The 25,512-nt window shown below is 43.1% G+C and overlaps 1 protein-coding gene across 13 annotated transcripts in view; it reads left to right on the top strand.

Annotated features, from left to right (window-relative positions):
- RBFOX1 (RNA binding fox-1 homolog 1) overlaps positions 1-25,512 on the top strand; it is a 2,469,250-nt gene that overhangs the window by 1,348,599 nt on the left and 1,095,139 nt on the right. The window lies entirely within an intron of this gene.

The raw sequence follows: 25,512 nt of genomic DNA on the forward strand, positions 1-25,512 counted from the left end.
GTGCAATCTTGTAGGGTGAACTATAATTTCACTTGGAATCAGAAACTCTACATTTATGGTTTGTGTCCCAGTCTCCCATCATTAGGAAATTCAGAGGTAATCAATACCTGTGCTTGTTACTAACAGTTGCATGGAGTTGTCAAGCAGTTCAATTACAAAGGATACAAACAAAATAATATTGTTAAAGCTGAGTAGGTCAGTCAGTCTGTTTTTTATTTAAATGTTCAGTTTCTATAAACTTGATGGATGTTTTTGTAGCTTAACATTGTCACAAATACTGTAAGTTCTCTTTGTTTGCCAGAGATTTCAGCTCTTAAATTCTTCACAGATAAATAATTACCACATCAGTTTATTTTACTTTTAAGTCATCAATGTACATTTATCTAGGTGTTTTATTAGCCTCCTTAGACCCAGCCAATACAAAACAAACCCCAACAACCAAACACCCAACGGGTTGTTGCAGCCTCTTTCACTGAATACATGTATTGTAAGTCTAACAAATCAGTGTTAAAGTAGATATGTCAACTTCATAATCATAACCCTTCTTTGCTAATGTTACTGATTCATTCCATGTTATAAGGGCAGCAGCTAGTGAGAATGCTTTATGTATTATAGTATCTTGCCGTTCATATTAATATAATGCTGTTCATATTAATATAGAAGACAAACATGGTCCAAACTTGTGTGTTTGCTATCATTCTCCTTCAACTGTGCTATGACACTTATGATATGGCTGAGGTGCTATGCCATAGCCATACACAAAGTGTTATGCCTTTCACTTCTTTGACACACATGTCACATGTCTTGAAGTATCATATCCTCCTTGCACAGTTTGTATGAGCAATTTCCCTTTTCTTGATTTATGTGTATTTCTTTTTATTATTCATGATGAAAGAGGAGTTTTTTCTTGACATTAGAATGCTGCTTTGAGAAAAATGGGAACGATTTTCCCTCAAATTACATTAATAATATAGATAATATGAATCATATTTGATTATTGGAGCAAGATCAGATCTGTCACAGACAATACATTTTCTCAGGATAACCTTTTTACTGTATTCTTAGACTCATAATCCTTCAGAAAATGTTGCAAGTCCCCCCCTGACGTGCCAGAATGCAATATTCTGCAAATGGTTTTCTCATTTAACTAACAAGTGTGTAAAATCCCATGCAACCAGACAGGTCCCTAGTGACTGCACTATTATAGGGTTTAAAAGAGCAGGCTGCTCCAAATATGTTTGGCATTAACTTGTAAATGGAGCCCGCAATGTGCTTGTTGGAAACCTATTCCTGCAAACAATTGGTTTGTGAATTCCACCAACATTTAATAGACCAGGCCCCAAAATCTATAGTCCAAAAGTCTCTATAAAAGAAACATGCAAAACTTGAACCTGGAGATCAATCGCTTTTGATATAAAGCGGGGTCAGCAAATTGTCAGTTGTTGTTAATGCTTATTTGTATTAATGTAGAGCCTAGGAACCCTAGTAATGGACCAGGTCCCCAGAACAGAACCAAAAGAAAGTCTCTGCCCTAAACATCATACAATCTAAATTAAGTGTAGAATATTTTCAATACATGGATAGATCCAGACATGGTGGATTTGATTTAAATCAAATTAACTTAAATCATGACTTAAATCACTGGTCAGGAAGACTCGATTTAATCATGGATTTCTACATAAAAGTGCATTCTTGTTGGTAATCTTAATACATATTCTTCACAACTCAGAGATAGATGTAGGTTTCGTTTTTAGAAGGTACACACTATGACCTTTTAAAGTAATTTATTTTGAAAACTTTTCAGATCAGTTTTACAGCTATATGAGAAAATGAATGATTGTTTGGTTATTTCATTTACCAGAGGTAATTGAAGCAGATATTTATGAAGTCACTGGGCGGTGAACTATCTCCAATTCAACAGGTTAATCATTAATATTTGGAGGATTTTCTCCCCATGCTGAACATCACCCGACAGACATTTAAATTGTTTTATTTAACTAAAACAACAACATTATATATTCTGGTTTTTTTTCTTCAACAGCAAACATAATATTTTAACAAAACAAGCATATGAATTTTTGAATTTAGTTAAACATTCAAGTTTTTTTTTAAATCAGGTTTGTTTTTGTTAAAATTGTTTTTAACTAAAATAGTTAAATGAAATATTTAAAAAAAAATTAAATCGACTGTCACCCAGGTCAACATGAGAAACTTAAAATATTGGCTTCTGCAGCTAACTCAGTCGTCTTCACCTTCATTTTCCTGTTTTTTCATAACCTGGTAACGGAAAATATTTCCTGCTTTTTCAGGTCCCAAGCAATTTCTCAATTTGGAATGAATTAGTCCAAAGGAAGGGAGATATTCTTTCTACACCAGCAGAAGAAGCTACTGCTGTTAAAAGTGAAATTATCACTTCAACAGTCTCTGAATCCAAGTGCTTAAGTGACTTCCACCAGTTCACTGCTGTGACTTTCTTTAAAACATCATCAGCAAACATATATTTCTTGAATGGTTCACCCTTAGCTCTGAAGTTTATTATAATTTGCATTATGGAGGGATGATTGCTGGATGTCCATGTCATAGCTAACTCCACTTCTTCAGCAGTTAAGGTTTGACCGTGGTACCAAGTATTGAAAATATTTGCAAGAAAATGAGCTGGAGATAGTGCTTGTCCCATTTGTTTTTTTTTAATGCTTGTAATTTAACTCTGTCATTGCATATTTCTCTTTTTTAAGATCTCACTCAGTTCCTTCTAATTTCAATAGCATCAGCAATAAAACAGCTATTTCCCTGCACTTTGTTCAAGGCTACAGAAATAGGCTTCAGGGTACTCAGCATGTGTTCCACATTTCTCTTAAGCCCAATGTTGAGAACTTTGGCTGTGACAATGCCATCTATTTTTTCACAATTTTGTTCACAAACTGTCATCAGATTAGGCCACTTCCTGATATAGTGTTCAAAACAGTCCACAACTGAGTTCCATCGCACATCTTGTGGGAGAGTTAGCTTGGTTCCTTCCACTTTTTTCAGAGCAGCTGCTGCAAAGTGGTTGTTATTTTGCAATTTCAACAACATGAGCCTTTATTTCTGGAACACTGAAGTCTTTGGCTAGGAGGTGCATCAAATGATCACTGCAGCCATATGCTATTAGCTTGGGACTCTCTTCACTCTCTTCTAAATAATTTCTTCCCATCTTGGATACATTTGCCGCATTGTCTGTGACCAAGCTGCATACTAGACATTTGAAAAAAAAATTCAGTTTGTTATAGATATTACTGATACTTCTTGTAGGTATTCTGCTGTATATGCATTTCCTGATGTATCAATTGTTTCTGTAAGGAAGACGTTCCTTTCTTCTCTTGTCACACAAGCACATACAAAAGGATCATTGTGGACATTGCTCCACCCATCAAGACTCAGGTTAACAATTTCACTCTAGACCTTTTGCACACTGCTCAATTTCTCTTTCATACACTTTATCCAGTAATTTGCCTGCAACATCTGCTCTGTTGGGTGGACTGTATCCTGGTCTTAATGACTGAATCATACGGAAAGGAGAGTTTGTTGCATAAACAAACTGGGCATGTTTTTCATCAATTACCTCTTTTTGTAATCTGCTGCTTTGTAATCTGCTGGTTCTTATGCTTATCACAAACTTATCTATGGTTGTTTCTGGATGATGCAGATTTTTTTCTTTTTCTTTTTGCTACAGGTGATATCCTGTGGCTATGTGCAGGGCTGGCTCTACTGTTTTTGCCGCCCCAAGCAGCGCGCCGAATTGCCTCCGTGAACAACGGGGGCAGTCCGTGTGCCGTTAGAGCGGCACGTGCATTTTTGCGGCAGCGGCAATTCCACGGCAGCTTCTGTCTTCAGCTGGAAGACAGAAGCCGCCAAATTGCCGCTCCGGCAGCTGAACATAGAAGCTGCCGCCAAATTGCCACCGCCGCAGAAACGTGCGTGCCACCCTTACGGCACACGGACTGCCCCCGCCATCCATGGTGGCAATCGGTGCGCTGCTTGGGGCGGCAAAAACACACAGACTACCGCCCCTTGCAGATTGCCGCCCCAAGCACCTGCTTGGAATGCTGGTGCCTGGAGCCGGCCCTGCTATGTGACATACATGATGTGACTGAAACACTATCATTGACAGATAACTCTGAAACTGTAGAAAATGATGGTGATCTTGAGGGTGGATAGTCTTCAGAATCCTGTATGTTGAGGATGGATTCTCCTAAACAAAATAAGTCAGTGCAGTTATTTAATTATTATTACCATACTGCTCATTTAGCATTACTCATGGCATTCACTGACAGTACTACCTTAAAGGTGAAATTGTAAAAGGAAGATCTGCCTATTTCAGCTATTTATTTTTTATCACAACTGCTTCACAAAATGAGTACCATAGAGTAACAACTATATTTTTTGCTCAAACATGAGAATTCAAGAATAGTCCAAAAGGAAGACAGGAAGTCCTTAAGAAAGAAGTATGAATTAAAAACGTTTACCAATCTGAAGATTTTGCATGTTCAGACATATTCCTTTCATCATCATCAACGCAGCTTCCTCCTGAGAATGAACACGTCTCATGATATTGTTTCATTTGGGCAACCAGGCCTTGTATTTCTTTGTTGCACTCTTTGCATTTTGCATGCATGCCTGTCTTATCCACAGGTAGAGGAACTTCATTAAAATATTTCTAACCTGGGTCTCTTTTATGGCCTGCTGCCATTATAGGTTTTCCTTCCTAGTGAGAAGAATGGTATGGTTGATCTCAAATCAATGAAGGCTGCCCTCAGAAATACCTCAAGACTTCTGGCATATGCTGCTGAAATAGTTTCATTTTTGTTTCTACTGCTTGTCCCTTCCTTCTCACATTTATCTCCAGACTTCTTCTTGTCCAGATCTATTCCACCCCCACCAATCGTCTATTCATTGAACTTTTTGAAACTTTGCACTTTTAGAGAGAGGTAAAGGATTGACTCTGTGTACACAAATTTGCAGAGAGACAATAGGGTTGAGATCTGTTATTTCTCCCCTCTATATATTATTTATTTATTTAAAATATTGTTGCTGTTAACAAACATGTTATCTTTAGAGACACAAATCCACAGTTTGAGAACTGCAAAACTAAGCATCTCTGATGGTGTCTTCTAGACTGAGCACTGAGTCCCATTGGGTAGATAGAAAGATTAATCTAAATAATCTGTACAGAAGCCCCTGGAACCCCATAAAATTGGATCCCTAATCCATGAACTATTGGAACTCATTTACAAAACTTTTCTTAAACATTATATGAATGTATTGTCTCATACTATAGAATTAGAATGTATAATCCCTATTCCATGATGAGATATCTTTGAGCTATAATGAATCTCAATTAAAGCTATCTTTCCTCAAAAAGTATTTTATCAAAAAATGCAATTTAAATTTAAAAAAACTGATTTTTTTTTAAATCATTGATTTTTATCCACCCTGGATCCAGATTCTGAAATCCTGCAAAGGGAAACGTGGTAGAATGTGCGTATAAATTATATTCTAAATTTCGTTTTATAATTGTAGTATTTATATATTGACACATCATAGAATATGTATTTTCAGTATATATATATAATATACAGGCAGATGTGATCACTTTTGTTTTTCCCATCATGAAATATTAGTGTTTATTTTAATTTAAAATTGGGATGAGAGCAGTCCCAGTTGTATAATTTTAATCATTTGATGAGAAAATGTCATGCAGCATCTAAATATGTATGATCAGCAGAGAAAACAAGTCTATGCTTAGGTAAAGTTTCCATAACTTAAAGGAAGTTTTAAGCTCTATACTGGTAATTTTGGTATCACTCGTGTAATAGAAATGAAAACTATTCAGCGCTTGGAGCCATGTTTAAAAAAATGAAAATTAACTGTTCTGTAAAAGTGTAAGTTGAAGAAGATTAAATGTAAGACTAGTAATTTGTGCAGCTTTGTAACAATTATGATGACAAGGGAGATCATAATGTTAACCAACAAACAAATCTTTTGCATTTCCTGGGGCATATTGTTTGTCCTTTCCTTCTGCCAGAATTGTTATTTTTAAATACAGTATCTTAACTAGATTTATTCTTAAACTTTGTCAATATGATTCGCAAAATTCTGCAGCATTGGCCTGACTTCAACAGGAGCAGAGTTAGGCAGATGCTGAGCACTTTTGAAAATCTCAACCATATGTGCAGACCCACAAACACTTATGCATTTGCTTAACTTACTCCCACCACACTAGTCTCATTCGATGTCAGACTACTCTGGTGAATATAATTGACAATGTGTATAAGCTTTTGCACAATTATGGTTCTGAATTCTATTTTAAAGGTACTTTCTAACAAAACTGTACTCATAATATTAGCTTTAGAATTTAAAAAAATCTTAAGAAAATCTCTTCCTATTCACTTTACAGCTTCCATATATAGTCCTTGATCCTGCAAATGCTTACACACATTTCTTAACTTTATGCACCCACATAAATGTTTCCAGGAGTGGTGCCTTAAGAAGACTTGGAGTACAGCTGAGCAAGAGAGAAAATAGAAAATAAGATTGTAACACATGTTGCAGTATACTGACCAGAAAATACATTTGTAACTTTGCTGGAGTGCTGGTGGAAATTAAGATCTGCAGTAAGGGAAGGTACAGCTAATATCAAGGAGTATTTAGTGTAGATTATAACATTTGGATGTAACTTACTGTATATACTCGTTCATAAGCCGAATTTTTTTAGTAAAATAGGGAAGCACCAGAGGAGAGGGTCAGCTTATGAATGGGTATAGAGAGGGAGAGGTGGGACACAGCCCCTCCCCCCAAAGAGGCAGCACAGCCAGCAGAGCCAGAAAGTAAGAGGTGGGGCCAGAGTCTCTCCGCTTCTGGCCACGCTGCTCTCCCCCCAGCCTCCAAAGTAGCTGCAGCTCTGGGGCTGGCAGGCTGCAGCCGTGCCGCTCGGCCCTGCCCCCCAGAGGAGGCTGTGGCCGCACCGCCTGGCCCACCGGAGCACGCTGCAGCCATGCCGCCCGGCCCAGCCCGCTGGAACATGCTGCAGCTGCGCCACCTGGTCTGGCCCACCGGAGGAGACTGCGGCTGCGCTGCCCAGCCTGCCGGAGCAGCTCTAGCCAGGCCAGAGACATCCTCCCCTGGCCCTCCCCAGATAAAGTGGAAAGGCATGGGGTAGGGAGAGTGTGGGGGTCCCGGGCTAGGGGTGGGGTCATATAGGAGGTGGTCACAGGGGTTACTCCCCTGACCCCCAGCTTCTCCCCCCCCACCCCCCCAAAAAAAATTTCCCCACCAGTTGCTGTCTCGGCCCGTCAGGGTAAGCAGCTGGTGCGCCGGGACACTTTGTTTACTTAGGTTTACCTCCATGCCTGTGAACACTCTAGGTAAACAAACCATCTCGGCCCACCTGCGGCTTATCCTGATGGCCCGGGAGCCAAAGTTTGCTCACCCCTGAATTATAGGGTCAGCTTATGAACGGGTCATAAAAAATTTCCATTTTTAGTTATCCATCTTGCGGGGGTCGGTTTATAAACGAACCGGCTTATGATCAAGTATATACAGTAATTCCTTCCCTAGTGTATGACCCAAATGCGGTCATATTTCGCAGTCATGCCCAATCTAAAATTTTAAACCTGGAAAGTGAAGCAAATCTAGACTCCCTCTATCCAGTATAATGAGCAGGATAAGCAGAAACTTTCTTCCAGTCTTTCCTTATCATAGTAAGTAAATTTTACCCATCTTAAATATCTCAAGAAAGCAAAAACAAGTGACCATGACATATAACCTAAATCAGTGCACCTTAATAGATCCAGAAAAACATCAATCTCCTTAAGAAGAGAGAAGATTTCAGATTGTCCAAATGGCAGTTTAGCACTCATTCCAGGGTCCCTGACAGTTAGTATTCTTATTCCCTGCAAAATTATTTGCTTCACTGGTAAATGAAGCATTACTATATATCCACCAAAATACATATTTAAAAATAGAAGACTAGAGAATCATGCATATCCAGTATTTATAACACAGAGACTCTCCTTCATTTTAAAAGCTAGAGCACAGTCATGGATAATCAGTCATCCAACTGTGAAATACTAGATGATTTTTCCTTTTGGAAAGTTGCATTTCGGAGAAAATAATTTTGTGGTAAAACCTGAAAAAGTGTTTGCTTATTCTTGTGAATGGTGTGTTTGCAACTCATCTTAATATTTTTATTACTGTAGCAAATTTTATACCTAAGCTTCCCAAAACACTTTTCATAGTTAATGAACTGTTATACAAACTATATATAGATATCCCTTCAGAAACCATTAAATGCAACCATGTTTTTAGTGCAATGCAGCATTTGCTTAACATTGAGTCTACATAATCGTTTGGGCAGGAACTATATATTTTTTTAGGCTTGGCTTATGAGTGTCATAAAGCACTCTGTAGACATAGAAATCTTCATGCTAGAGATTAACCTGAACCACAAAGTTTAGATCTGGATCTGTACCTCCTCAAAGTTAATGAGTAATAGAATTTGAGATGTTGATGTGGTGTATGTGAAGATAGAGAAAATCTGTTAAATGTTTGTTTAAAGAAATGTTCCTTTTGCTAATGCTGTTCCTGCATGCAACACACATGCAAAAACCTCTCAAGTTATTGAACATTCAGAAACAACTGAAAAATTATTTTACTCAGCTATATTATAATATAAAATATTGCACATACTTCACACTTTTTATGAAAAATGATAGAGTATTCTTAGTTCACCATGGCAATAGTTAGTACATATCAATGTCTGTTATATTACTGATGAAGTAGCTAATCCACTTCAAGGATTTTCCCCCATAATTGAATCAATGATGAAGGGATTTGTACAGGTAAAAAATATCCATGGCCTTCTGTAGCACAGAATATCATGAGACTTGGCTCCTTGGCAAGTTGACCTATATAGCAAAACAAACTGGCATGATGTTGAAACCAAGGCAGGGCCGACTCTAGGTTTTTTGCCGCCCCAAGCAAAAATTTTTTTGGCTGCCCCTCACCCCAGCCCTAGGCTCTCCCCCCCCACCTGCACCCCCTGCCACCCCAATCCTGGGCTCTCCACCCCACCCGCACCCACTGCCGCCCCAACTCTGGGCTCTCCCCCCAACCTCACCCGCACCCCCTGCCGCCCAACTCTGGCAGGGTCGGGGTTAGCAGCGGGGCTCCCGGGCCGTGCCTCAGCCCAGGGTCCCTGAAGCCGGGGCTCCTGCCTCCAGGACTGGCCAGGACCAGGGAGGACAGAGCTGGGGGACCGCCCCGGCAGGGGGCCAAGGAGCCGGGGCAGGGTAGCCCCAGAGGGAGCGGAGCCCCAGAGAGCGGGACGCGGGCCCCACACAGCAGCGCCCCGCCCTCTATGGCCCCGCTCCTGCTGCTGCTCCTGGCCGCCCTGCCGCAGTCCCTGGGTGGCTCTGGCCTCTTCGCCCAGTCCCGGCTGCGGCGCTAGGGGGCGGCCGCCCTGCGGCACCTGCAGGCGGCTCCGTGTGCCCCGAGGGGCGGCTCCCAGCCCGAGTCTCCCGCACTCGGAGCCCGCCCGGCCATAAGGTGCGGGCGTTGCTCCCCGACGCGAACCGCAGCAGCCCCAGGGCACCCCCGGTGCAGGACATGCTGCTGCTGCCAGGGCCGGCTCTTTTGGCTTTTGCCGTCCAAGTGCGCAAAAAAAAAAAACAAAAAAAACAAAAAGAGGCTGGCTCGAATGCTGCCCCTGAAAATGTGCTGCCCCAAGCACCTGCTTGGTTTGCTGGTGCCTGGAGCCAGCCCTGAACCAAGGTAACTAGGAGGAGGGTAGCTATAGCAAACCTTTCAAGTGGTTGCTGCCCAGGAATATTTGGGAGCTGACAGGAAGGCAGATAGCCCATACAAATGAATTTTTCTCCTGCGTCCCACAATGCACAATTCATTTACATTTTTAACCATCCCATGCTCTGTTGTTGGGTAAATTTTAAAAAATCAGTGTGTAGCTGCACACATGGGAAGCTGAGCTAGTCCCCCTTCCATCTATCTTCTGAAGCACCCATTTAAAATAAATACCATAAATATTTGGGAAGTTTTCAGGGAGGATTTCTTCATTTATTAAAAAAAAAAAAAAACTGTACACCCACAACACAGATTTAGTAAAGTTAAAAAAATTAATCCTAAGACTGTGGCCTTTTATAATTCTTCCGTCTGTCTCATTACACATTCCACCATTATACAGAGATCTGTACAGCATAAAACATGTCAGATTGTTGTCTCTGTTTCTGTCTGTGTGGATACCTTGCGAAAAGAGGAAAATGGCTCTCTCCTATAGTGTTGCTGACTGCTTCATTCCCTCTGTCACTCAAACATTGAACAACATACCCTTATTATATTGACACAACATAAATTGCCATATCGGGCAAACAGGCTGGGTGGAGTAAGGAACCTCACATGGACAAGGGTCAACACAGGATGACTGTTGTGATGGTTTGTTGTTATCAGATGGTGAGGGGAGCTTTAAAATCCACTTTAATTGTGTTGGGATCACCCTCTGTGGCAATGGAGCCAGGGAGTTCCGTGGTGAGTTTGAAAGCCACCAGGTGCTGTGGATAATTGTTGTTGAAGTGAACACTCCGTGAATAGGCCTTGTACAAAATTATGAGACCCAGACGTAGCACCCATGAGAGGATTTTTTTTTAAATATTACCATCTCCCTTTGGAAGAAAGAATCCTTTTCTTTATTAAACTTACAGTATAATGTAATTTGCTAGGATAATAAATGTGTAGCATTGACTATAGATTAATGAATCATCAGGAGAAAAGGGGATGGTTTTTAACTAAAGTGTTGGGTGGAAGTTTAGGAGATGTGGTTTTAATTCCAGGCTGTTCAACACTTCTTGGATGATACTGGGCAGTTGCTTAATCTTTCTGTACTTCCACTCCCCATGTGTAAAATGGGGATAATAATCCAATCTCTTTCCCACTGTGGAGAATGTGAGAGTTATATATATATTAACTTTTATGAATATCATATGCCCTTCAGTCTATTTGTTTAATATTATTCTGCCTGAATGCATATAGAATTAAATCAATGGAGGCTTTTGGGGGGGAAGCAAATAGGAAATGAAATAATGGCAGAGATAATGCTCCTTAAGGGAACAATGAGGTGAGTTATTAATTGGGAAATGCCCTTGTCTGGCTCCAACCTGGCTGACAAGGTTTACTCTTCCCAGACCTGAGCCTAGGATCAAAGAGTATACTAAAATTTTGCGGATGCTGGCCTAGGGAAGAAGGGGTGTCTGAGTGGGTTGTGAACAGCTGCCTAGGGGCAGAGAGGGGGGAGGGAGGGAGGGGAAGGAAGATGTTGACAGATCCACTGAGGAAGAGAGACAGAAATTGCAGCTAGCATTCTACTTCTCCCAGTCCCAAAGATGGAGGTTACAGGGCTGAATGGAATTTACCAAAGCTTGCAAGGAGAGATTAAGGTTTAGGTAAGGGGGTGTAGGCTTTTTGTTTGTTTGCTTGCTTTAGCCCTTTTCTCTGTATGTTCTGTACTTTTGGGTGAATGAATAAACAATGCTTTGTTGTGAAGCAGCTGTTTCGGAATCATTTTAATCAGCTCCTGCCACAGGCTCCCAGAGGAAAAGAGATTGCAGTTGTCAAACACAGTATGGCCTGTTGGGTTAACATGGTTGATAAACAGGGAGGATGCAACTCAAAAATCCAGTCTAAGGCTAGGTCTACCCTGGGGGGAAGGGGGGAGGCTTGACCTAAGATACGCAACTTCAGCTACACGAATAGCGTAGCTGAAGTCGGCGTATCTTAGGTTGATTTACCTGGCCATGAGGATGGCTGCTGCTCCCCCGTCGACTCCGCTTATGCCTCTCGCTGTGGTGGAGTTCCAGAGTTGACGGTAGAGCAATCGGAGATCGATTTTATCATGTCTACACTAGATGTGATAAATCGATCCCCGATAGATCGATCACTATCCGGCGGGTAGTGAATGGTAGGAGCACATAGTTTCATCCAAAAAGGAGTATAGTAGTGAAACCTATTCCCAAAGGGAAGTCCTCAAGATTAACTGAAAGGGGTCTTAAGCACAGCTCATCCTGTAACCATGATACCCATTTTTTCTTTTGTTTTTAGACTGTAAGCTCTTTAGGACATGAATTTGAATTGTGTTGTATTTATACAGTACTTAGTATAATGGTATCCAATCATAGTTGGGGTCTGATGGTATTACTGTCATACAGATGATAAATAAAGAGCTGTATTATGATAGCATGTGCTTATAGAAAAATAGCTTTATTTCTATTCAAGTTTTTTTAATGCTGTATTTATTACCATGGTTTCTGAGCACATTACAGATCACAGGTGGTCCACACAAAGAAACTGATTCCTCTTCTCTTTCCATTGTGGTGATTCTTATCATTCTATTTCTGTATTATTATCATCTTCATCTCCCTGTGGTATACATTGTTTAATGGAAAAGTACATTTATTTTGTTCATCTCAATAGACGAAAAGTTCGGAAGATAAGAAGCACTTATCACTATGGAAACAAATGATGGTGTGTTATGTGGTGGAGGATTTTTTTTGTTTGTTTTTCCCCCCTCTCATTTTGTGTGTGCGTGTGCGTGTGCGTGTGTGTGTGTGTGTATGTATATACATTTTTGAGGCACCTGCTTTGTGTCCAGCTGACTAAGAAGGGATGGGGGGCAATGTGATCTAGAGGGTAGTATGTATCATTGGGAGTCAGGATGCCTGGTTTCTGCTGTTAGCTATGTCACTGCCTTGCAGTAAGCCCTTGGGCAGTAAGCCTGTATGTACCTGAGTTTCTCCCTAGGTAAAATGTTAATACCAGCCCATGTTTTGACCTGTTTTGAGGTAGTTGGTGGCAAGACGATTTCTGCAAGTTTTCTTGTCTTTCAAATTCACTCCACTTCCCTACTCATTTGTCTGCAGTAGCCAGCTCTAATGAGTTTAAAGTAGCGCTGCAAAGTATGCCTTTCTAGATGGGCATTTGGAGAGGACTGAGACTTGAGAAGCATGTTTGTCAGTTTTTGGGTAGTTAAGGGACGGGAATTATTACATTTTCAATTGAATGGCTGTTTTCTGTGAGATAATTTATTGTTTGTTATTGTTTTATTGTGTGAATTATACTCTTTGCTTGCCAGGGCATGTAGAGTTTGGGATATTTGCATCTTTACATTTACTTCAGTTTACAAATATAAGTGCAGGGTATTATATCATTATTTCTATTTTAAACTTAAACTGCTTATTTGTATTTTTTGCTGATTGTTAAAGCAGACTGGAAATTCATTTATAGTTGGACTTTTACTTTTAGTGGTCACAAATGACATCATTTTTCAGCAAAATTCTACCTCAGCAGTGGACTCAGAAAGAGCAGTTGCAGTTAAACCCTTTAAAATAAATACATTACAGTTTGTTTACTCTGAGAGTTGCTAATCACCCTATGAGTTCACAAACTGAGACCAGTACTGCTTGTCAGTTACTTAAAAACCTCCTAAATCTGTGTCACTCTATTCTGCTCAGTTGCATATTTTCCAGGCTACTTCATTTCATCAGGACCCCCTTAGGGCAAGATTGTAGTTATTCCTTGCATAGGTTTGCAAAGTGGGGGAAGGTGAAAGGAACCTTCCCCTTTCTTCCCTAGCTTCAAGCCACAGACCTTAAATGCAGGTTGTTCTCCCAGCTGTCACCTCCTGGTGCACAAACTTCTCCAAAGAGGTTGGGAGGAGGCAGGGCGAAAGCCTTATCCCCTCCACACCAGCCAGCTGACAGGTGTTTAGCTGACCCTTCTTCAGGAGGAAACACTCCCACTCCCATGGAGTGTCTCTTCCCCTCCTTCTACACAGCCTGATTCAACTAAGGCTACGTCTACACTACCCCCCTGAATCGGCGGGTAGAAATCGATCTCTCGGGGATCGAATTATCGCGTCTCGTCGGGACGCGACATTCGATCCCCGAATCGGTGCTTGAACTGCACCAGGGCAGGTAGGAGTAAGTGCCATCGATGGGGGAGCCGCGGAGGTTGATTTGCCGCTGTCCTCACAGTGGGGTAAGTTGGCTCCGATACGTCAAATTCAGCTATTTTATTCGCGTAGCTGAATTTGCGTATCTTAAATCCTCTCCCCCCCACCCTGTAGTGAGGACGTAGCCTAAGTAAAGTCTGCCTCTTAATGCAGAAACGTACTTACCTAGAACAACTGGTAGGTAAACAAATTAAACCTAATGATAATCAATGCCAATGGCTGCCGTTTAAGGGAGACAGAAATCCACTTAATTGGTGATAGAGTTGCTTAGGGTTGTTTCCCTGCCCCCTCTTTTCCATGCTGTTTCTACCTGTTTGATCCACTAAAATATTCTAGCAGTCCTACAATGCAGAAAGGATATAAAAACAAAGTTTTTCATCGCTGCTTGCTCTACCATGTCAACTACATGTGGCAGGTCTCCATACTGGGCAATCTACCAGATGCCCACATTCTCCAATGCTCTCAGTTTCATGGGCCTGTTTAGGTAACAGGAATACCACAGTTCAGCAACCTTCTGGACGGTATCATTATTGATGTATTTTCGTTTATTTGGGAATTCCACTGAAATGGGATGAAAGCCTATTTAGTGCAGCGTCCCAAATAAGGAGCTTTTACTATATACTAGAACGCCTGCAGCCATACCATCTTGTGCTGTGATCCTGTCATACTTTGCTAAAAAACAGGGAGGGTGGGGTCAGTAACTTTAGGTAATATATGGGTGGTTCAAAAAGTGCTGTAGGTGATTTAGAACAGTGGTTCTCAACCAGGTGTCCGGGGCCCCCTGGGGGCGCTGCAAGCAGATTTCAGGGAGTCTGCCAAGCATTGCTGCCATTAGACTTACTGGGGCCCAGGGCAGAGAGACAAAGTCCCACTGCATGGGGCTGAAGCCCAGGGCTCGAAACACTTCCACCCAGGGATGAAGTTGAAGTCTGAGCAAGTGAGCTTCATGGGGTCCCCTGAGGTGTGGGGCCCAGGGCAGTTGTCCTGCTTGCTACCCCCTAGCACTATCCGGGCTTTTATATGCAGAAAAACAGTTGCTGTGGCACAAGCAGGCCATGGAGTTTTTATAGCATGTTGGGGAGGGGGCACTCAGAAAGTAAAAGGGTTCAGAACCCCTGATTTAGAAGGTGATACTCCCCCCTTTGAGTCATCAAGGCCTGGTGTTATTGTGTAAAAGGGGAAGCACCACATTTTTTTATTTTTACTTTAAACTGTGGTCTCTTGTGATTTCAGTTGGATATGTTTTCTTCGCTGTTCTGTGTATCATTAAACACCTGCTAAGTTCCACCCCACACATGGTGGGCGCAATAATACCTGTATATGTTAGCTATTTCACAGGAGATTGTAAAGGTTACTTACTGGTTTTAAACTGCTTTCAAGTGCTCTCATGAAAGACATAATACACATGTAAAATACTCGTGCTCTAACTGAAGTCTGGACAAAATATAAACCTTTATTTCAGAAAGCCATTTTGCGCAATATAGCTATTTGAGTGTTGCTTAAAAAAATCAGACATATTGTACTTGAGCACTATAATAAAGAAAACCCCCACAGTGATAGAAAGCTTGATAAATGACATTCAACCGAAGGTCATTCGTAATGTCAGTCATGGTACTGAGAAGAACCAAATGAAGGATCTTTTAATGCTGGATGACTGAAAATACATTGGGAAATCTAGTTAGTGGTTTATAGGGAATCCAGATAAAGATAGCAAACAAAGAAAAGCTATGTAATAAAATAACCACTCAGATAAACAATATACTACAATATGTGATAGAATTATGCGACTGTGTCAAAATTGTGAACTGAAATAAATATAATTTATATTATTATTCTCTCTGTATTGTCAAATCTGGGCAAAACTTCCCTAAAATACTGCGGCCTTTGCATTGCTTTGTGGCATCTAGCCTGAATTATTATCGCTCTTAGTTTTTTTCTTAAAGGTTATTTAATGTACACATTACAGTCAAAGCTTTGTGTAAGCAAAATTGTTGTCAAATCAATATGTTATCTTGCTAGTAGCCAGTACAGGGTTTGATGATGGGGAAGAATTTTTTTCAAAGGTTGTCAGTATTCTAGCTTTATGACAGATGTTGACTAAGTACCTTTCCCAGACCTGAAGAAGAGCTCTGTGTAGCTCAGAAGCTTGTCTCTTTCATCAACAGAAGTTGGTCCAATAAAAAATGTTACCTCACCCACCTTGTCTCTCAGATGATTAAGAAGTAATTCTAGATACTAGTTTTCTTTAATCAATTTTAGGTCCTTCTATTTATATATACCCCAGTATTCGATAGTAATGTATAAACATAGTAATAATAAGGTTGAAAGTTGTAATGTTTTGGACTATTACACTAAAGTGTGTGTGCTTTCCCCTCCCTGACCCCCAACATTGGAATCATTCATTTTTCTGAAATAGTGACTGTCACAGATCAGGGCAACTCTTCCTCTATTTCCACTTTGTGGTCCAACAAAGGCACCCACCCAAGATGACACTGCAGAAGCCCTTCCACCGGAGGGGTTTGAACTCATACATGTTGGTGTTGGGATATGAAGTAAAGCCTGGGAGAAGCTGTGCTCCATAAGTTCCTCTCCTCAAGAGCCCACAAATATATAATCTGATGTTGCTACTGTTCTGAGCACTACTCCTCCTGGGTCCACTTTTCAGCTACTGCCTACAGATGCAAGAATGGAAGCCTTGCTAATAAAGCATCCATGCTGGATACAGATCCACTAGGGGATAATGCAAAGATGCTGGAGAGCAGCTTCGAGAAACTGAGATCCACCATGGACAGACACCAGCACAGATCCCTGGGCACTGCCATTTGCAAAGCTATTACTCTGTTCCCTCCATGGAGTCTTGAATTCTTGAGGTCTGGGGAAATCACATTAAGGAAATTCCATGAGGTGAACTGTCTTCTTTCTTTTCCTTCCGTCAATTTTGATATGGCCCTAAATTATTAAATAGTGATTTTGGAGCTGATGGACTGGAACCCAGTGGTAATGGTGTAAATCAAAAAGGGAAATCTTGTAACACTACAGTGTGCAGTATAGGGGTATATGTGGTCAAGTAGGCGTAAGCAGTTCAGAACTTTTCCCTTTAGACTTTTCTCTTAAATCTAGAGGCATGCTTCTCTGTGGTGACGACGCAGGAAACAGAACGCCAGGTTTGTTGGTAGCCAGAGAGCTTTACAAGCCTCTTGCAAAAAGCCTCCCAGGAAAACTTTTCCTGGGGTTTTTATTTCTCTCCTTGCTTTGTTTACAACACTTCTTAGTGGTTACATTCCTGCGCATAGAAAAGCCAGGCAGTATACATGCGCATAAGATAACAAACCCATCTCTTGAGCGCGTGAACGCCAGCTGCGAGGAAACAATCAAATCAGCCAAATAAGTTTCCCAAACACAAACGCTGGATTGAAGGTCACTCCTGCCTCGTAGCCATGGGAGCAGTTTGCCGCGCCCATGGGCTGGCGATTCGGGAGCTATGCATCCCTACATCCCCCCCTGTTTTATTTTATAGATGCAGTGTTTAAACAAAACACTCTCGCAGGGTAGCATGCACAATGTCACTAGATTGGGTATACATTAAACAAAACAGCAAAGTAAAACATCAAAAATCAAAACTAGGACCCCATACTATAAAAGGGTCTTCATCCACTCTAAGGGTGGCTATGACTAGATATAATCCCACCAAAAAGGAAAAATGTCTTGGCGGATAACTTAAGCATAACATTTTAGCATATCAATTTGCTATTACATGCAGTTACTATTATCAGTAAGCTTAAAACAGCACATTTCTTTCACTGTCTCACATCCCAGATGTTGCTGGGTGGTTTACAGACAGGAACAAGGCAAGTACTTAACAGACCTTGCATTTCTTGTAATATGGTGTCATTAACATACACACAGCTGTCATTAACTTGAAGAAGTAAGCGTCCTGTCAGGTGTAATCCCAGGAGCACTGACTAAAATTAACTGGGCATACCAGGTAGTTTAATTTCCCAGATGTCTTGGTGAATTACTCAATCCCACATGCATCCTCCCCATGGACCCGGCAGGATTCGGTATGTGGAAGGCCACACCCCCTCAACCGGTCCATATGCTTGGAAGGAGCATTGAGAACGTTTGCACTTTTACCCAGAAAGTCTCTAAGTATGTCTCCATGGCCACAGATCAGATGGTACTCCTGATGTGTCTGTAAGGGCAGTGGGCCAAGCCTGAACATGCTAGATCCCACTGCAATGCCTTCCCAGCCTTAGTGATATTCAATACCATCTCTGTTAGCAACTTCTGGGTCATTGTCTGTATTTGGATGTGTTACAGGAGTAATAGTGTAATAAAGAAGATAGCAGGGGCAATGGCAACAAGGTGCCTTTGGTACTTATCATTTAAAATCCAATTAGGGAAGGCAATACATACTGAAGGACTTATCCAAAACACAGGGCGCAGCCTGTAGAATAAACCCCAAAATCCAATCAATACCACGTTCTCAAGCATGGGTTCCACAAATTTCTTCCTGCTAGTGTATAATTCTTTGTTTCTTCACCAGGGTCAGTTCTTAATGTCTCTTGTAGTCAGGAATTCCTGGACTTTGTGGTTTCAAGGAAGCAAGTGTTCCTTCTTCTCTTTTCCTGAAACAGTGTGGTTTAGCATCATACAGGGGAGGTTACTAGCACATCACCCTGTAATGGTTTTGCTTTTTCTGGAAAAATTCAGAGCAACAGTAGGTCTGTCAGTGGACAAGGGAGAGGTTACAAGCACTTCACCTTGTCTTTTTTTCCTTTTTCCTGCTGTCCAGAAGGCACAGCAGAACTAGAAGGAGAAATAGGCTTATCGTTAGTCAAAAGGTCCTCCCGAGGTGGAAGGGTCTTTTTGCAGTGAAAAGCATGGGTCCAGGCAGTCAGTCCTTGGCACTTCATAGCGGTGTTGGTGGTTAACAGGACTTGGAAAGGGCCTTTCCAGCATGGAGCCAAAGCAGTCTTTCATTGATGGACTTTACATAGACTCAGTCTCCTGGTTTTAATAAATGGCAGGGGTGCTAGGATCTTTGGGTAGCACTTTTCTACCTGTGAGAAAAGAAACCTAACACATTTCATTAATGCCTGGCAGTGTTTTGCAGATCTCATAGTTGCTCGGGCACATTTAAGCCCCCCCCCTTGTCTTGGGGGTCAGCCAAGTTTTGGCTGTGGCCTTGGATGAGCCTGCAAGCTGTATTTTCCTCTCAGTTAACTCATTCTGTGCTTTTTCCTCTTCTCCCTTTCTCGGCTTCTTTTAACCTACAAAGGAAACCTTCACTCTTCCAGTAAAATAACTTTATTACAGAGCTTTGGAGCAACAAACCGGGACAAGCACACCCACTTTTGAGGAGTGCACTCAGTACAACCTCAGGTGTCTAATTGCTTTCCTCCCTCCCCAGCCCTCTGGCTAGAAATCTGAGGTAGCCAGAAGGATCCCATGGACAATATGGAGAGTGGGTTAACCTTCCATGTCTTTGCTTCCAAAGACTGTTGGTATGCAAATTTTTAACAATTTTTGCCATAAAACACAAAAATAATCCCTATTGTGCCAGTAAATGCATGGTACATTGAATGCTGTTCAGCTGGCATCCGTTTTCTCTGATGATCTGAAAAACAAAAGAACAGAGGTCTACCCCTTCTGGGCAGTCAGTCATTGCTTAAAATGTTTCCTTGTATTTGTTCATAGGCAGCCTAGATTTCAGTGGCTTCTACCTTATTAGTTAGAAACTTGCATTAATACAAATGCTTTCTGGCTTGCTTCCAAATCCAAAGCTATCTACAGCTTAAAGATTTTTACTTAAAAGGGACACAATTAACTTTCCCAGTCTTTTGATTGCCTTTCACTTCTAACTCCTACTTTCAAACACACAGTGATCTGAACAAGACAACACAACCTATATTGGTAGGTTTGCATTTCCTTTACCTCTGCTACAATATACACTGCACATATTCTGGGGAAAAGCGGCCACTGCGCAACCCATACGGGCTCATCAGTGAGCCAACGGAAGGGGGAGGGCCGTACGCCTAATCATCAATATGGATGGTGGCAGTTGAAGCAGTTCCCCTGAGGCTTCTGCCCCTTGTGCAGGGCAGCAGTCAGCAGGGCCATCTGATGGGTTTGAGTGCCTACATCAGTACACGCCTGCAGCAACTCCGCCAGGGTCGAAGGACTTAGAGGACTCGCTCGCAGCGGGGACCCTGTGAAACGCGCGACGGGCACACTGGCCAATGATGGGAAAAGCTACCTGGGGCGTGCCCACCGCCTGCTCGGGGATGCCCGAAAACTGCCCTGTGCCATATAACTGCTCAGCAAGATAAGCCCCCCCACCTTGTGCTGCTGCCGCAAGCGCCTCTCGCTGGTACTCGCTGTCCCACACAACATATTGCGCGGGAGACAGCACCATGCGACACATGTCTTTCCAATCTTGGGGGAGCAAGTGATAACCGTTTGACACACCTTTCAAGATCCCCCGGAGCTCGTGCAGAACCGAGTAGGGGAGAGCCTCCCAGTCCACTACTCGGCCCCCGTTTCCATTATCCCGCCTAGAGACGGGGAACGCCTCGAACCCACACTTGGATTCCTTGTCGGTCAAGAGACCGGCCTTGCGCACCTGCTGCACTGCCGCGGCGACAGCGCCCCCCCGCCCGACCGGTAGGCATGGGGGCGCCGCCATGGGCAGCGGCGCAGGGGAGGTCAGCTGCGGGCAGGAGGGGGGTGGCCCATCACCTGGGGGCAAAGGGGAAACCGGCTTAAGGCCGTCGGGGCCGAACCCCTCCAGCGCCTCCTTACAACGCTGCCAGAGCAGCAGGTGCTGAACTGGGGCACGGGGTTCACTATACAAGGTGATCCCAATCCGTATCCAATCACAAAGCTGTAATGACCCGCAGTCCGGATACCAGGGGCACTGGCGATCTATTTCCCTTAGAAGGTCCTCAATATGAGCGACCGAGACAACGACACATGATCGCTGCCTTATAATCTTTTGTAACTCTCTTGCGTGCTCCTTCTGGGCACTGGAAAGTCTCCCCCCCATACTCACGAATAAGGGGCGGCAAACAGCCGCGGGCACGCTCGGCGTATCCAGCCGGTGAGTAGAGGGGCATCACGTCGGGGTCACCAGCTGTGGTGACGACGCAGGAAACAGAACGCCAGGTTTGTTGGTAGCCAGAGAGTTTTACAAGCCTCTTGCAAAAAGCCTCCCAGGAAAACTTTTCCTGGGGTTTTTATTTCTCTCCTTGCTTTGTTTACAACACTTCTTAGTGGTTACATTCCTGCGCATAGAAAAGCCAGGCAGTATACATGCACATAAGATAACGAACCCATCTCTTGAGCGCGTGAACGCCAGCTGCGAGGGTACAATCAAATCAGCCAAATAAGTTTCCCAAACACAAACGCTGGATTGAAGGTCACTCCTGCCTCGTAGCCATGGGAGCAGTTTGCCGCGCCCATGGGCTGGCGATTCGGGAGCTATGCATCCCTACACTTCTCCTCAGATCTCGCTGGGGAAGGGAATGGCAGAGCTCTGCACTTTCAGCTCCTGCTCATTTTGAGTATGGTGTTCATAGACCTGGCAGAAAACTGTGCCAAATAACCTAAAGATAAGTGCTTCCTGCCAGACATCGAACTACTTCATGGAATACTGCAGTAGAAGACTGTGTACTGAAACTAATATTTAGTTCAGTGGTTCCAAGTCTAAGCATGATGTGTATGTACTTTTATAACATTGCAGTTGGTTGACTGCAATATGCACTACATAGAGCAACCTTAGCTGCTGATCAATGCCTGCAGCTAACGCAGAACTGTAATTGGGTCTTGACAGAGGGAATTTTAACTACTTGCTGTTTTGCTTTCTACAGCAGCTGCCTGTTAGCTCACACATCAATTTGAAGCATCTTGTAACTCACTTTTCAAGCCTCAAATAGACTGGATTCAGAATGACTTTCTGTGCTGCTGGACACCTATATTCTGTCTGTCTTGTTAAGTCTGAAGGGCAGGGCTTTTGTTTTCTAGGGCTTGCAAAATTAAAACTATTATTATTAATTTATGGTTTTGGAGCCTTAAAACTCCACTTGCATTGCAAGAAGAGAAGAGAGGTTTTGGGGAGTGGAAAGAAGAGGTTGTGTGCACTCAATATAATTCAGTAGCATTTACCTGCTAGGTCAGAAATCCACTCAAGGCAGGGAGAACTTAAAATCTCCATGGGAGAAATCCTACTGCCAGTGAAATCAAGGGGGTCAACACTTTACCAAGGAGTTTACACTGTTCCCTGCCCCCAAATACTCACACTCTAGTTGTACACGTGACACAACACATTATTAAGATGGGGTTGAGGGACGAAGAACATGGTCTATAGTAGTGGTTCTCAATCAGGGGTATGTGTACCCCTGGGGGTACGCAGAGGTCTTTCAGAGGGTACATCAGCTCATCTAGATATTTGTCTAATTTTACAACAAGCTACATAAAAAGCACTAGCGAAGGCAGTACAAACTAAAATTTCATACAGATAATGACTTCTGTATACTGCTCTATATACTAAACACTGAGTTGTAAGTACAATATTTATATTCCAGTTTATTTATTTTATAATTATATGGTAAAAATGAGAAAGGAAGCAATTTTTCAGTAATCGTGTGCTGTGACACTTGTATTTTTATGTCTGATTTTGCAAGCAAATAGTTTTTAAGTGAAGTGAAACTTGAGGTATTCAAGACAAATCAGACTCCTGAAAGGGGTACAGTAGTCTGGAAAGATTGAGAAGCACTGGTCTATAGCAATAAAATTATAGATATAAAGGCATTTGCAGCATGGCTGAACAAGTTTTTTCATGTTACCTGGTTGAATCACTCCATGTGGGCATTATAGTAGAAGTTGCTTTTTAGGGGAGAATAATGACCTAGTGAACCAATTCAAGGAGGGAATTTCATATATTGGGAATAGGATGGAGAAAAGCACAGAGATCGCTATACAGATCGTATATTTACCTCTGTAGCCCATGCATTTGGGCTGCCTTCTATCTAGGAATGAAGAGTTCCATGGTTTTGGTATATTTAAAAAGAAGACTAAAATATTGTGTAATTTGTTGAAGTATTTTGCATTATATTTGCCATTTTCTTTTGGCAGGTTTCTATTGTTTTGTTGGTTCTATTCTAGGATGACCATATTGCAAGAGTGAAATATCAGGACACATTGGTCGAGCGAGCCGGGGCAGACAGACAGACACAGATGCACAGCCCCGACTGGTGGGCCCATGCTGTGCCACACAGCTCCCCTGCCCAGCACCCCCTGGATCCACTATGCCCAGAGCCCCACTACAACCCTTCCACCACAAATGCACAGTGCTGTGCACGCACACCACGCCCAGTGCCCCCCTGCCCAAAGCCCTACCACAGTTGCCCAGCACCCCACACAGAATCACTCGCTAGTTTCCCAATACACACAGATTTCCCCTCCCTCTCTCCCTCCTTTCCTCCCTCCCAGTTCCCTTGTTCCCTTCCCCACAGCCCCACCACCACAACTACACAGTGCCCCACACAGACCCACACTGCCCAGTGCCCTGACAGACACATATCTCCCCCACTGCCCAGCACCCACCAACGGGCCCCCACTGTCTAGCACCCCAAAACACACAAATTTCTCCCACAGCCCAGCGCCCTCCACACCCTCCTAGCCCAGCACCCCACACATACCTCCCAGACACTCACTCCATCATACCCTGACCCCTTCCCTGGCCGCACTCACCAGCCCCGCTGGGAGGTCTCTAGCTCCTAGGGTAAGAGTGGCGAGGGGAGTGTCCAGACTCTCCACGTGCTGCACCCGCCACAAGGGCGCGTTCCATGGCTCCCATTGGCCGGGAAAAGTGCCAATGGGTGCTGCCGGAGCTGCAGAGCAGGGCTTGCAGGCGCCGGCAGCATGCAGAACCCCCCCACCCTAAGAGCCAGAGGGACCTGTCGGGGATGAGGTGGGGATTCCCAGCGGTGCTCACCTGGGGCGGCTCCCATCCTGGGAAGCATCTGGCAGGCTGGTCCCCCTGGCTCCTAGGGTCGCGGGTCAGGTTGGGGCGGGGGGGTGGAAGGCTCTCTGCCTGCTCCCGGCACCTGCAAGCCCCGCCCTTGCAGCACGCAGCGCTCCTGCTAGCGGGCGGGTGCCGGGAGCTGCCCCGGGAAGCGGTGAGCGGCGGCACCGCGTCTGCGGTCCGGACGGTCTCCGATATCAGGATAAAGGGCATCCCAACCAATGTAAGGTCGGCACGTGGGACAAGTCCCCTAAAATCAGGACTGTCCCAATAATATCGGGATGTCTGGTCACCCTGTTCTATTCTGATAAGCATGAAATGTATTTAGAATGCTATGGCAGGCAGGAACCTTAGATATAAAATATCGTATTTGTTGTTATGAGATCAGTTACAGCTCACTCATCTCATATACAGATACATATGGATCAGCAAAATGTGGATTAATTAGGGCTGAAGGTAAATATGTCATTTTGGCCACAACTCAGATAGTGTTCAAGATAAAGAAAAAAATCAAATAAACTAGCATAATAATACTAGCAATGATAGAAAGCTTGGCAGTACTACTAATAGTAGCTTACAAAATGCAAGTAAAGAAAAAATTTGTGACACCTAAACATGCATCAATAACAAACTGTAGAAAAATATTTGAGTTAATAAATAAACTACTGCTAGAAACACAACTTAATTTCTAAGGAAACAGAAACTAACTTGAATAGTATTAAATACCTGAAATAAATGATTCATGTTGTGCACTGCCTGCCATCAGAGACAACCAAAATACTGACATCTTGTTTTCCAAACCCTGTGAAACTTTACTTATTAGTATTGCATGATTGACAAGCTGGCTAACAGATTAAAACCAGGCATAAATATTTGAGAAAATTTGCTACAGAGCTACAGTGGCTGAAAAGCCATTAGAATTTAAGTGGCGTCTTTTTCCATACCTGCCAAGTTTTGTGCGTCTCTGTTTGTCACTTGTCTCAAGAGCGAGAAATAGTCACTGATTTCCTCCCTTGGTGTGACACAGAGCTGTGGGAGCAGGTGCAGGGAGGCAGTAACCTATTCCCTGAAAACCTTAGAAATAGCAAAGCTGGGGGAACCAGGGGCAGCCAAGCGTGCTGGGACACCAATTAAGGAATGAGGAAGGCAAGGGCCAGCCAGAGGTGTATATGAGTGGTAGTGGGAGGCTGGTGGAGAAACAATCTGGATTTAGGATTCTTGTGGGAAGAGGAGGCAGAGAACCTGGAGGGTTTGGGGATGTTGGAGCTGGGCATAGCCCGAGGGGGTGGTGGGAGCCTGTGTGGTGTTGAAGGTGTGGGGGTCCTGAGACAGTCTCCCTGATTCTTCTCCTTTCTCCATTGGCCTCCCCAATTCCACCCTGTCCCTTTTCAGTCATGGTTACTCATTCTCTCCCTCCTCAGCACCGTATTCA

This window comes from Malaclemys terrapin, chromosome 10, assembly GCF_027887155.1.
Source record: "Malaclemys terrapin pileata isolate rMalTer1 chromosome 10, rMalTer1.hap1, whole genome shotgun sequence".
NCBI lineage: Eukaryota > Metazoa > Chordata > Testudines > Emydidae > Malaclemys > Malaclemys terrapin.